Source organism: Delphinus delphis, chromosome 17 (assembly GCF_949987515.2).
Source record: "Delphinus delphis chromosome 17, mDelDel1.2, whole genome shotgun sequence".
In the NCBI taxonomy this organism is placed as follows: Eukaryota; Metazoa; Chordata; class Mammalia; order Artiodactyla; family Delphinidae; genus Delphinus; species Delphinus delphis.
Genome location: NC_082699.1, coordinates 35,519,717 through 35,530,759, shown reverse-complemented (window position 1 = coordinate 35,530,759; position 11,043 = coordinate 35,519,717).

Here is an 11,043-nt window from a genome sequence, read left to right as displayed (position 1 = left end):
TTCTCAAGTTTGGTGAAGGATTTCAGGCTCTAGCTCTGTCCTTTGATTTAACTTGGAAGGATGTCCAAATAGTCCTATTTACCTGCTCTAGTCGTGAGGAAAAACAGAGAATTTGAGCAGCAGCCCGGGGGCACAGCAAGCAGCTTGCCAGGGACCAACACCAACATTTTGTTATGGGTGGAAACGCAGTCCCAAATCAGGAACCCTACTGGGGTTATAATTACCTGGAGGAAAGAGAAGCCAAGAACCACATAATCCAATATGTATTAGAAGGGATGAGAAAGTGTATCAAAAAGCCAGTTAACTATGAAAAGGTTAAAGGAGTGACCCAGAAGATAAAGGAAATCTAGCCCTCTTTTATAGATGGCTGTGGAGGCTTTTAGAAAATTTACTAACATTAATACCTCCACCCCTGAGGGTCATTCACTGCTGGGACAACATTTTATCAGCCAGTCTGCCCTTGATATTAGGTGGAAATTGGAAACTCCAAAAGTTACAATTAGGCCCTCAAACCCCTATGCCCCAACTCCTAGAGGTGGCCTTTTGGGTATTTAATAATAGAGATCAAAGAATCCAATGTGAAAACAGGCAGGCCAGGGCTCATGCTAAACTGATAGCCATTGCTGTCAGCCATACCTGGCAACCTCAGGACAACCCAAGGGGGCTAAGAAGTTTTAACCATCTGTCTACAGATGAAACCAGTAAGGGGGAATGCTTCAAATGCAAGCCAACCAGCCACTGGGCTCGTTAATGCCAGAAAGAGCCCCCCTGGTCCATGCTCAACCACACCCCCTTGTGGTCAATCCTTATATTAGTCCAGGTTCCTGGAGATGCCAAATGGTTTACTGTGCTTGACCTCAAGGATGCCTTCTTTTGCATTCCAGTACATCCCTCATCTCAATACCTGTTTGCCTTCAAGTGGACTAACCTCCACTTGGGCCAAATGCAGCAATATACCTGGAAAGTGTTGCCTCAGGGGTTTCGGGACAGCCCACACTTTTTCGCCCAGGCCCTAGGAAAAGAACTAAGGGAAATACACCTAAAAGAAGGGGCTATTCTACATTATGTAGATGATGTATCAATATGTAGCCCCACTATGGAGGACTCAGATCAAAATACCATTAAAGTCCTTAATTTCCTTGGGGCCCAGGGCTACAGTGTCTCCCAAACAGATCTCAAAACAACAAGTTAAATATCTGGGATATATTATAAACCCTGGAAGTAGACATTTATCTCCAGATAAAAAACAAGCTATATTGGGCCTAAGCACCCTAAAGACAAAGAAACATCTCTGTACCTTCTTAGGCATGGCAGGATTTTGCAGAATTTGGATTCCAGGATTTGAACTAATGGTTAAATCCCTATATGAAGCCACTAAAGGCCCAGATGCAGAACAATTACTTTAGACTGGGGGACAAGAAAAGGCATTTAATACTATCAAACAGACCTTCACCAGAGCTCCTGCTCTGGGTCTCCCCAATTTAAAAAAGCCATTCATCTTATATGTAGTTGAAAAGCAGGGGACAGCTCTGGGGGTCCTTATACAGAAGCTAGGAGAAGTTCTTCTGCCTATAGGCTATTTTTCCAAACAACTAGATTCTGTGGCCTGAGGTTGGCCTGGCTGCCTCCCAGTGGTAGCTACCACCACTTTATTAGTAGAAGAAACTAACAAGCTTATCCTTGGATAGTCACTGGAATTCCAGACCCCTCATCAAGTACAAGGGATTCTGGAGATTAAAGGCTACCACTGACTAACTGGAGGCTGTCTTACTAAATACCAGGCTTTTCTCCTTGACTCCTCAGAGGCAACCCTGAAAACTTGCCACACCCTTAACCTGGCTACACTGATGCCCACTGAAAGCCCAAACTAACACATTCCTGCCATGAAACCCTTGACCAGGTTTATGCCTGTAGGCCTGATCTAACAGACCAGGCCATAGAAAACCCTGAAGAGGAATGGTTTACTGACGGCAGTAGTTTACAACTAACCACCAATTCTCGCTATTCAATATGGGTGGGGAAATTGAAAACTGGTTATCTAGTTTGTTCTCTTGCACCCCACAAGGAATAAAAAGCTTTCTGGCAGGAGGTTTTGCCCTTCATTTCTTATAACCCTTCTCTTTTCAGTTATACTGATTTTATGCTATATTTTGTCTAGTACTCCATTGTCTTCCCCACTGTTGTAAATCTGTGACTAAGACTTTTCGATCCAAGAAGGAGACCTGGGACAAACAGGTCCAGACCTTTCATTTTAAAAATAGAGAAACATGTTAAACTTTAACCCTGAGATTAACAAAAATACACACTCAAGCAGAATGGCTTCACAGTTTTGACAAGGGTGATATTGCCTCTACTGTATGGTCAACAATTAAGGAAGCTCTCCCAAGGTTAACCTGGTTCCTTCCCTTTCTAGGTCTTTTAATGGCTATTGTTGTTCTCCATTTTGGCCCTTGTTTGTTTAACCTTTTGGTTAAGTTTGTGTCTTCCAGGCTCTATCAGTTTCAAGTGAGGCTCATCATGGCCCAAGGAAATCATCCCATTCCAGTGGAAGATGGCTCAGGTCCCTATAGGTCCTTGGAACAGTCAGCAAGGGACTTCTACACCACTAGGGTAGGCTGAGGTCTGTGGACCCTGTCCAACAGGAAGAAGTTTCAGAAGCGACCTTCTGCCCCTTACCCCTAAAGAATAAGGGGTGTAGAATCTCTCAGTGGGGAATGAGACAGGCTAGGATCTGGAATTTGGGACCCTTTGCTGCAGTGCTTGTAACTGGACAAATGTCTCCTCAAGCAACAAAATACCAAGAAAGTATACGGGACTGAAAATAGCTGCGGGCATGTGCAGTTGGGGTGAATTATGGACAACAAGATAAAAAAAGACCAAAAACCCAATTGCCACTTCTGAAGAGCCGGGAGCAAAATCAGGGTACTGCACATGCACCCTGCACACAGCACCATCAAGGGGTGGGTAAACTAGCTAAGCCACCCCTCCAGGCCAAACCCTGGACCCGCCCCTACCCTCACTCCATATAAGGAACCAGTTTGCCTGCACTTTGGTGAGCGAGCAAGGGAACCTGTAACTTGTTTTCACTCCCTCCTGCTACAGCAGGAGCCCCAATAAAGCCTTGCCTGAATTTCTTGTCTGTCCTCTTATCAATTTCTATTGATTAAGGAAGGTCAAGAACCTTGGTCGGTAACAAGTATATTAAAAAGTTCCTCTAATCAACTCCAGTTCCCAGATGGGACTACTGTTATTAAAGCCACTTACTGTTAATAACATTTTAGGAATAGCACCAACTTGATTCTTACCAGCTGTACTAGTTTCCTCAGACTGCTATAAAAACATACCAAAAACAGGTGGCTTGAAACAACAGGAATGTATTTTTCTATAGTTCTGAAGGCCAGAAGTCTGAAATCTAGGTGTCAGCCAGGGCTATTCTCCCACTGAAGGCACTAGGACTCTTAGTTTTATCATTTTCTTTCTACTGCTTACTTGAGATTTTATTTGCTCTTTTGTTTCTAGTTTCTTAAGGTGGAAGCTGAGACTATTGGTATAAGAACTCCTTTTCTAATATAGGGATTTTATGTGATAGTTTTTTCTCTGAGGATTGCTCTAGAGTATCCCACAAATTTTACATTGTGTTTTTGGGTTTTTTTCGATTCAAACTACTTTCTAATTTCTTCTTTGAGTTCTTTCATTCATGAGTCATTTAGAATTTGACTTTTTAAAAACTTTTTATGGAACTTCCCTGGTGGCACAGTAGTTAAGAATCCACCTGCCAATGCAGGGGACATGAGTTCGATCCCTGGGCCGGGAAGATACCACATGCCATGGAGCAACTAAGCCCGTGTGCCACAACTACTGAGCCTGCACTCTAGAGCCCACGAGTCACAACTTCTGAGCCCACGTGCCACAACTACTGAAGCCCGCGACCTTAGAGCCCTTGCTCCACAACAAAGAGAAGCCACAGCAATGAGAAGCCTGTGCACTGCAATGAAGAGTAGCCCCCACTCGCCGCAGCTAGAGAAAGCCCACACACAGCAACGAAGACCCAACGCAGCCAAAAAATAAAGTCATTTATAAAAATAAAAAATAAAACCTTTTATTTTGATTTAATTTTAGACTCACTTAGAAGTTGCAAAAATAGTATAGAGAGTTCCTGTGTACCCTTCAACCAGCTTCATAGAATTTTATCAAAACCAGGCAAGTGCTGTTGTTACAACACCATTAACCATAGACCTTATTTGGATTTTACCAGTTTTACAAGTACTCTCTTTGTGTCTATAAAATTTACTACATGTACAGATTTATTTGACCACCACCAAAATCAGGGCACAGAACTGCTCCATCATATCAAAGAAACTCCTTGTGCTGCCCCTTCATAGTCACACCCTCACCCTAACTCCTTCCAAACTTCTTTTGTTCTTGAACATGTTATATTTCTTCATCTATGCATTTGGCTCTTTTAAATGTTTTTTAAATGCTCTCGATTAGCCTTCTGATTTCTGATGCTGATACAGTAGCCCTTCCTGGAATATAGCTTTAGTTATAGTGTAATATAGTTTTTATAATTTTGTTAGTAAGGGTTTAGGGTCTTAGGTACTGCTTTGTGAGATTAATATTTGTATACTTTTTGCTTTGCTGTTAATGTAAAAGTATGTCTTTTGATTATATTTCTATCTTGTTATTGCTTGTTCACAAAAAATTACCGGTCTTTCTAACTCCTTTCTCTCTTTTTTGGCTCATATTTCCTCAACTCTTGTTTCTTTATTTCTCATTCTTCTCCCATACCCTTGTCAGAGGGAAAAATGTCTTTCCTTTACTCATGAAGAGCAGTTTTCTGGTTTCTCCTGATACCTTCCACCTCCTGATATCAAGTCCTATAATGTCTCACCCAGCATTAGGAGGCTCTTGAAAGTAAATTCCCAAGGACTGATTTCTATCTGACAGAAATTCTTCCTATATTCCTAAAAATGTTTAATAGGATAGTTTTACCTGGAAACTAAATCAGAAAATTTATAATTATTAGAGCAGAGACTCTAATAATTAAAGAAATATATGAAACATCATTAACACTACCAGCTTAAAATGCTGTTGTTAGGCAGTAGTAGCTGAAATTTTAAAGTTTACTATAGAAACTATTATAGTAGTGCATGAAATTCTTAGAACAGAATGATTATCTTCCAATTTTAAACTTAAAATTCAGAGGTGAAATTCTGTATTATTTAAAAAATAAAATTGTAATGCACACTTCTAAAATATAAAAAATCTGTAATTAACTCAGGGGGTGGAAACATTTATTTTATTAGATATAATCAATTTAGAAGAGCTCTTTTCAAAAGTTATGTTTTTAGTGAAGATAAGAATCCTTATTATGTTAATCCTCCATATGGAGAGACTGAAATAAATGATTCAGATAACAGGTAAAAAAAAAAACCTTTGGGAGAAGACAACAAAGAAAAGAAATGCAGCTAAGAGAAATGATCAGATGCAAATAACCTTGGATTTGGGGGTGAGAGAGGAGTGGTAGTGTAGAATTGAGGTAGATGGTCAAAGTGGACAGCCTAGTTTTCAGATTCAGGAGCAGATCATATTAATAGGACTGAAAAAGATAAACTTTGGCAGACTATGGCTAAAAATAGATTAAAGGTTTGTAGTAGTTACTTCCATCTGTATACGGCTTCATATGTCTCAACATATGCAACCTCTGTATAAAGGAGGCAGTTATGTTTAAAAACAAAGGATTTGGAATCAGATTACTTAGGTAGAGATTCCAGTTCTAACACTTAAGGCTAGTAATATCATGAGTGAGCAATCCAACCTCTTAAGAGTTTCAGTGTCTACCTCTGTAAAATGTGTATAATAGTAGTACCTGCTTCAAGGGTTGTTCTGAGGATAAATTGGGATAATTCAACATAAAGAAATAGCCCTCATTTAAGAATGCTAACTACTGTCATTATCAAATATATCCCACTTTAATGTTAGAAACTTTTTCACTTGAAGTAGAAATAAATTATCCCTGACTTTCCCAATTGGCTTATTTTTGTATCTCTGCCATTACTGACCAGGGCAAGAAATAGATTAAAAAACCCACATCAACGAGGGCTGTGGTTAGGATACCATCTGGCATCTGCTTATGAACTCTGAGCTTATAAAACTGTGTCCTCCAAGCTGCAGGCTTCCCCTATATTTGCCAGTATATTATATTTGTCAGTATGACAGAGTGTCTGCCCCTACTTGCCCCCAGCTCTTGATTAGCCTTCTGATTTCTGATGCTGATACAGTAGCCCTTCCTCGAATTTAAGCCTGCTTTACTAGTACTCAACAACCTACAGAGCCAATGCTAGCCCTTTCTCCGTAGGAACTGAACATGTGCCTCTGATTAGTTTCTAACCCTTCGTCAGCTAGATCACTGCTCTCCTAATATAGAATTTCAGTTCTTCCTAGATTCTCTTGCTGCTATACCTTAACAGATAGGTCAGAAGCCCCTTGGTACTGATTTGATTTGGAACAAGCTTCAGTTTTCCCTGACCATTTGGACAGTGTTAACTTATATTGCAGGAGCCTACCCTATGCTCATATCAATTCGCCTATTTATTCTTACTTCTGACACCCCACCTTTACCTTTCAAAATAATTAGTATTTCCCAGGATGCATCAATGCCAAGCTAGTCTGAATTGTGGTATAGAAAACATGGAGATGTTTCATAAAGTAAGAAATTGGGATTTGGATGTCACATGGCTCGATGGTATTAACTGTCCTACTTATTAATTTCACAGGTTTACTGTAAAATGAAAGTCTATACACAAAGCATATTTTAAAATCTAAATTATAACATTATAATGATAATGGACAGAAGTTCCTTTTTTGTTTCCAGCTCTCCCTTCCTCTGCCTTTCTTGTCATGCCTTTGTTTCCCTGATATGGCTACCTCATTACATTTCTTATCCCTTTTTCCTCTTTCTTTCTTACCTTCCACTTCCTTCACCCCTCATGTCCTTTATACTTTTTTATTTTTATTCAATAGGCTGCTCCTATTTCTTGCGGGGAGCAGGGAGATGTTAGTGCCTCTCTCAGATGGGCTTTTACACTATCTCCTATTGTACCTGATGATGAATTTCTGTGCCATTCCAGGAGAACTTGCACATGATGAGATGGAACAAGTCAAGGCTTGGGACATAGTGGGTATATTCATACAATGGAAATAAATGCAAATCTAAAAAGAGTGAAGCTTATTTTTATATGTTGATATAGAAAAATCTCCAAAGTAGATTATCAAGGTAAAAACAAAATACAGAAAAATGTATATAGAATTATTCAATTTATGTTTTAAAAAAAGGGATATACATGCCTCATGTATTACCTTTGTTGTAGGGAAGGCTAAAAAAATTGACACCATTTATAGTCTTTTAAAAGAGTCAAGGTTATTTGACTCAGCAATTCCAATTTTATTACTAAAATTTTATACTGAAGAAATAAATTTCATATAATTATTACAATATACTTGTTATAATATTTTAATAGCAAAAAATGGAAATAATTCCAACATTAGGTAAATAAATCAAGGAATAGCCTTAAATTTTTGAACTCTATTTAATGACATAGGAAATGTAATAACAAATGTTTAAACAAAAAGTCAAGTTACAAAACAAATTTTACAGAAGGATCTTAATTTTGCTCATGTGTAAGACACATTTGCATAGACAAATAATGAAGGAAATACATGAAAGTGTTTGGAGTGGATATCACTGAGTAATGAGATTAAGGTGGTTTATGTTGTCTTCTCTGTCCTTTCTCCATTATCTAAATGTTAAAATATGAAAAAACATTCTTCTATAATAATAAATTAGAAAACATTATTAAAATAAAAAAAAAACATTTTTCCAAAAATTCAGGAGTTCAGTTGAGCTTAGTTCCTTAGAAGTTTCACTTTTCTTATTTTTTAACACATGGCTGGTTTCCATATCTTAAAGTAAATATATCTTCTCTTTTTAAAATTTTTATTTTATCTTGGAGCAATAGTTGATTAACAATGTTGTGTTAGTTTCAGGTGTACAGCAAAGTGATTCAGTTATACATATACATGTATCTATTCTTTTTCAAATTCTTTTCCCATTTAGGTTATTACAGAATACTGAGAAGAGTTTCCTGCTGCTATACAGTAGGGCTTTGTTATTTATCTATTTTAAATATAGCAGTGTGTGCATGTCAATCCCCAACTCTCAATCTATCCCTCCCCCAACCTGCTCCTCCCCTCTGGTAACCATAAGTTTGCTCTCTGTTAGTCTTTTTTTTGTTTTGTAAATAAGTTCATTTGTATCATTTTTTTAGATTCCACAGATAAGTGATGTCATATGATATTTGTCTTTGTCTGTCTGACTGACTTCACTTAGTATGATAATCTCCAGGTCCATCCATGTTGTTGCAGATGACATTATTTCATTCTTTTTAATGGCTGAGTAATAGTCCACTGTGTAGATATATATACCACATCTTCTTTATCCATTCCTCTGTTGATGGACAATTAGGTTGCCTCCATGTATTGGCTATTGTAAATAGTACTGAAATGAACATTGGGGTGCATGTAGATTTTTGAATAAATATTTCCTCTCCATATATGCTCAGGAGTGGGATCACAGGATCATATGTTAGCTCTAATTTTAGTTTTAAAGGAAACTCCATACTGTTCTCCAGAGTGTTTACACCAGTTTACATTCCCACCAACAGTGTAGGAGGGTTGCCTTTTATCCACACCCTCTCACGTATTTATTGTTTGTAGATTTTTTGTTGATGGCCATTCTGACCAATGTGAGATGATACCTCATTGTAGTTTTGATTTGCATTTCTCTAATAACTAGTGATGTTGAGCATCTTTTCATGTGCTTTTTAGCCATCTGTATGTCTTCTTTGAAGAAATGTCAATTTATGTCTTTTGCTCATTTTTTGATTGGGTTGGTTGTTTTTAGATATTGAGCTGCATGAGCTGTTTGTATATTTTGGAGATTAATCCCTTGTCAGTTGTTTCATTTACGAATATTTTCTCTCATTCTGAGAGTTGTCTTTTCCTTTTGTTTATGGTTTCCTTTGCTGTGCAAAAGTTTCCTCTATGCCCACTTTCTGGAGAGTTTTTTTTTTTTTTTATCATAAACAGGTGTTGAATTTTACTAAAAGATTTTTCTGCATCTATCAAGATGTTCATATGGTTTTAATTCTTCAATTTCTCAATGTGGTGTATCACAGTGATTGATTTGTGGATATTGAAACATCCTTGCAACACTGGGATAAATCCCACTTGATCTTGGGTTATGATCCTTTTAATACATTGTTGGATTTGGATTGCTAGTATTTTGCTGAGGATTTTTGTGTCTTTGTTCATCAGTGATATTGGCAGGTAATTTTCTTTTTTTGTGGTATCTTTGTCTGGTTTTGGTATCAGGGTGATGATGGCATCATAGAATGAGTTTGGGAGTATTCCTTCCTCTGCAACTTTTTGGAAGAGTTTCAGAAAGTTAGGTGTTAACTCTTCTCTAAATGTTTGATAGAATTCACCTGTGAAGCCATCTGGTCCTGAACTTTTGTTTGTTGGGGGTTTTTAAATCACAGTTTCGATTTCAGTACTTGTGATTGGTCTGTTCATATTTTCTATTTCTTCTTGTTTCAGTCTTGGGAGATTGTACCTATCTAAGAATTTGTCCATTTCTTCCAGTTTGTCCACTTTATTGGTATATAGTTGCTTGTAGTAGTTTCTAATGATGCTTTTTTTCTGTGGTGGCTGTTGTACCTTCTCTTTTTTCATTTCCAATTTTATTGATCTGTTCTCTCTCCCGTTTTTTCTTGATAAGTCCGGCTAAAGGTTTATCAATTTTGTTTATCTTTTCAAAGAACCAGCTTTTAGTTTCATTGATCTTTGCTACTGTTTTCTTTGTTTCTATTTCCTTTATTTCTGCTCTGACCTTTATGATTTCTTTCCTTCTACTAACTTTAGGTTTGCCTGTTCTTCTTTCTCTAGTTGATTTAGGTGTAAGGTTAGGTTGTTTATATGAGATTTTTCTTGTTTCCTGAGGTAAGATTGTATTGCTATAAACTACCCTCTTAGAACTGTTTTTGCCATGTTGCATAGGTTTTGGATCATCCAGCTTTCATTTTCATGTGTCTCCAGATATTTTTTTATTTCCTCTTTGATTTCTTCAGTTATCCATTCATTGTTTATTAGCATATTGTTTAGCCTCCACGTATTTGTGTTTTTTATAGTTTTTTTCTTGTAGTTGATTTTTAATCTCATAGCATTGTGGTTGGAAATCATGCTTGATATGATGTCAATTTTTAAAAAATTTACCAAGGCTCACTTTGTGGCCCATCATGTGATCAATCCTGGAGAATGTTCCATGTGCACTTGAGAAGAATGTGTATTCTGCTGCTCTTGGATGGAATGCTCTATAAATATTAAGTCCATCTGGTCTAATGTGTCATTTAAGGCCTGTGTTTCTTTATTGATCTTCTGTCTGGATGATCTGTCCATTGATGAAAGTGGGGTGTTAAAGTCCCACACTATTACTGTGTAACTGTCAATTTTTCCATTTATGGCTCTTAGTATTTGCCTTATATATTGGGGTGCTCCTATGCAGGGTGCATACATATTTACAATTGTTATATCTTCTTCTTGGATTGATCCCTTGACCATTATGTAGTATCTTTCTTTGTCTCTTGTAATAGTCTTTATTTTAAAGTCTATTTGTCTGATATGAGTATTGCTATCCATCTTTCTTTTGACTTCCATTTGCATGGAGTATCTTTTTCCATCCCCTCACTTTCAGTCTGTATGTGTCCCTAGATCTTAAGTGGGTCTCTTGTAGACTATGTCTTTGGTTGGAGCATTTAATTCATTTACATTTAAGGTAATTATTAATATGTATGTTCATAATGCCATGTTGTTAATTGTTTTGAATTTGTTTTTGTAGGTCTTTATTCTTCCCTTTCTCTTTTGTTCTCTTCTCTTGTGATTTGATGACTAACTTTTGTGTTGTGTTTGGATTCCTTTTTCTTTTGT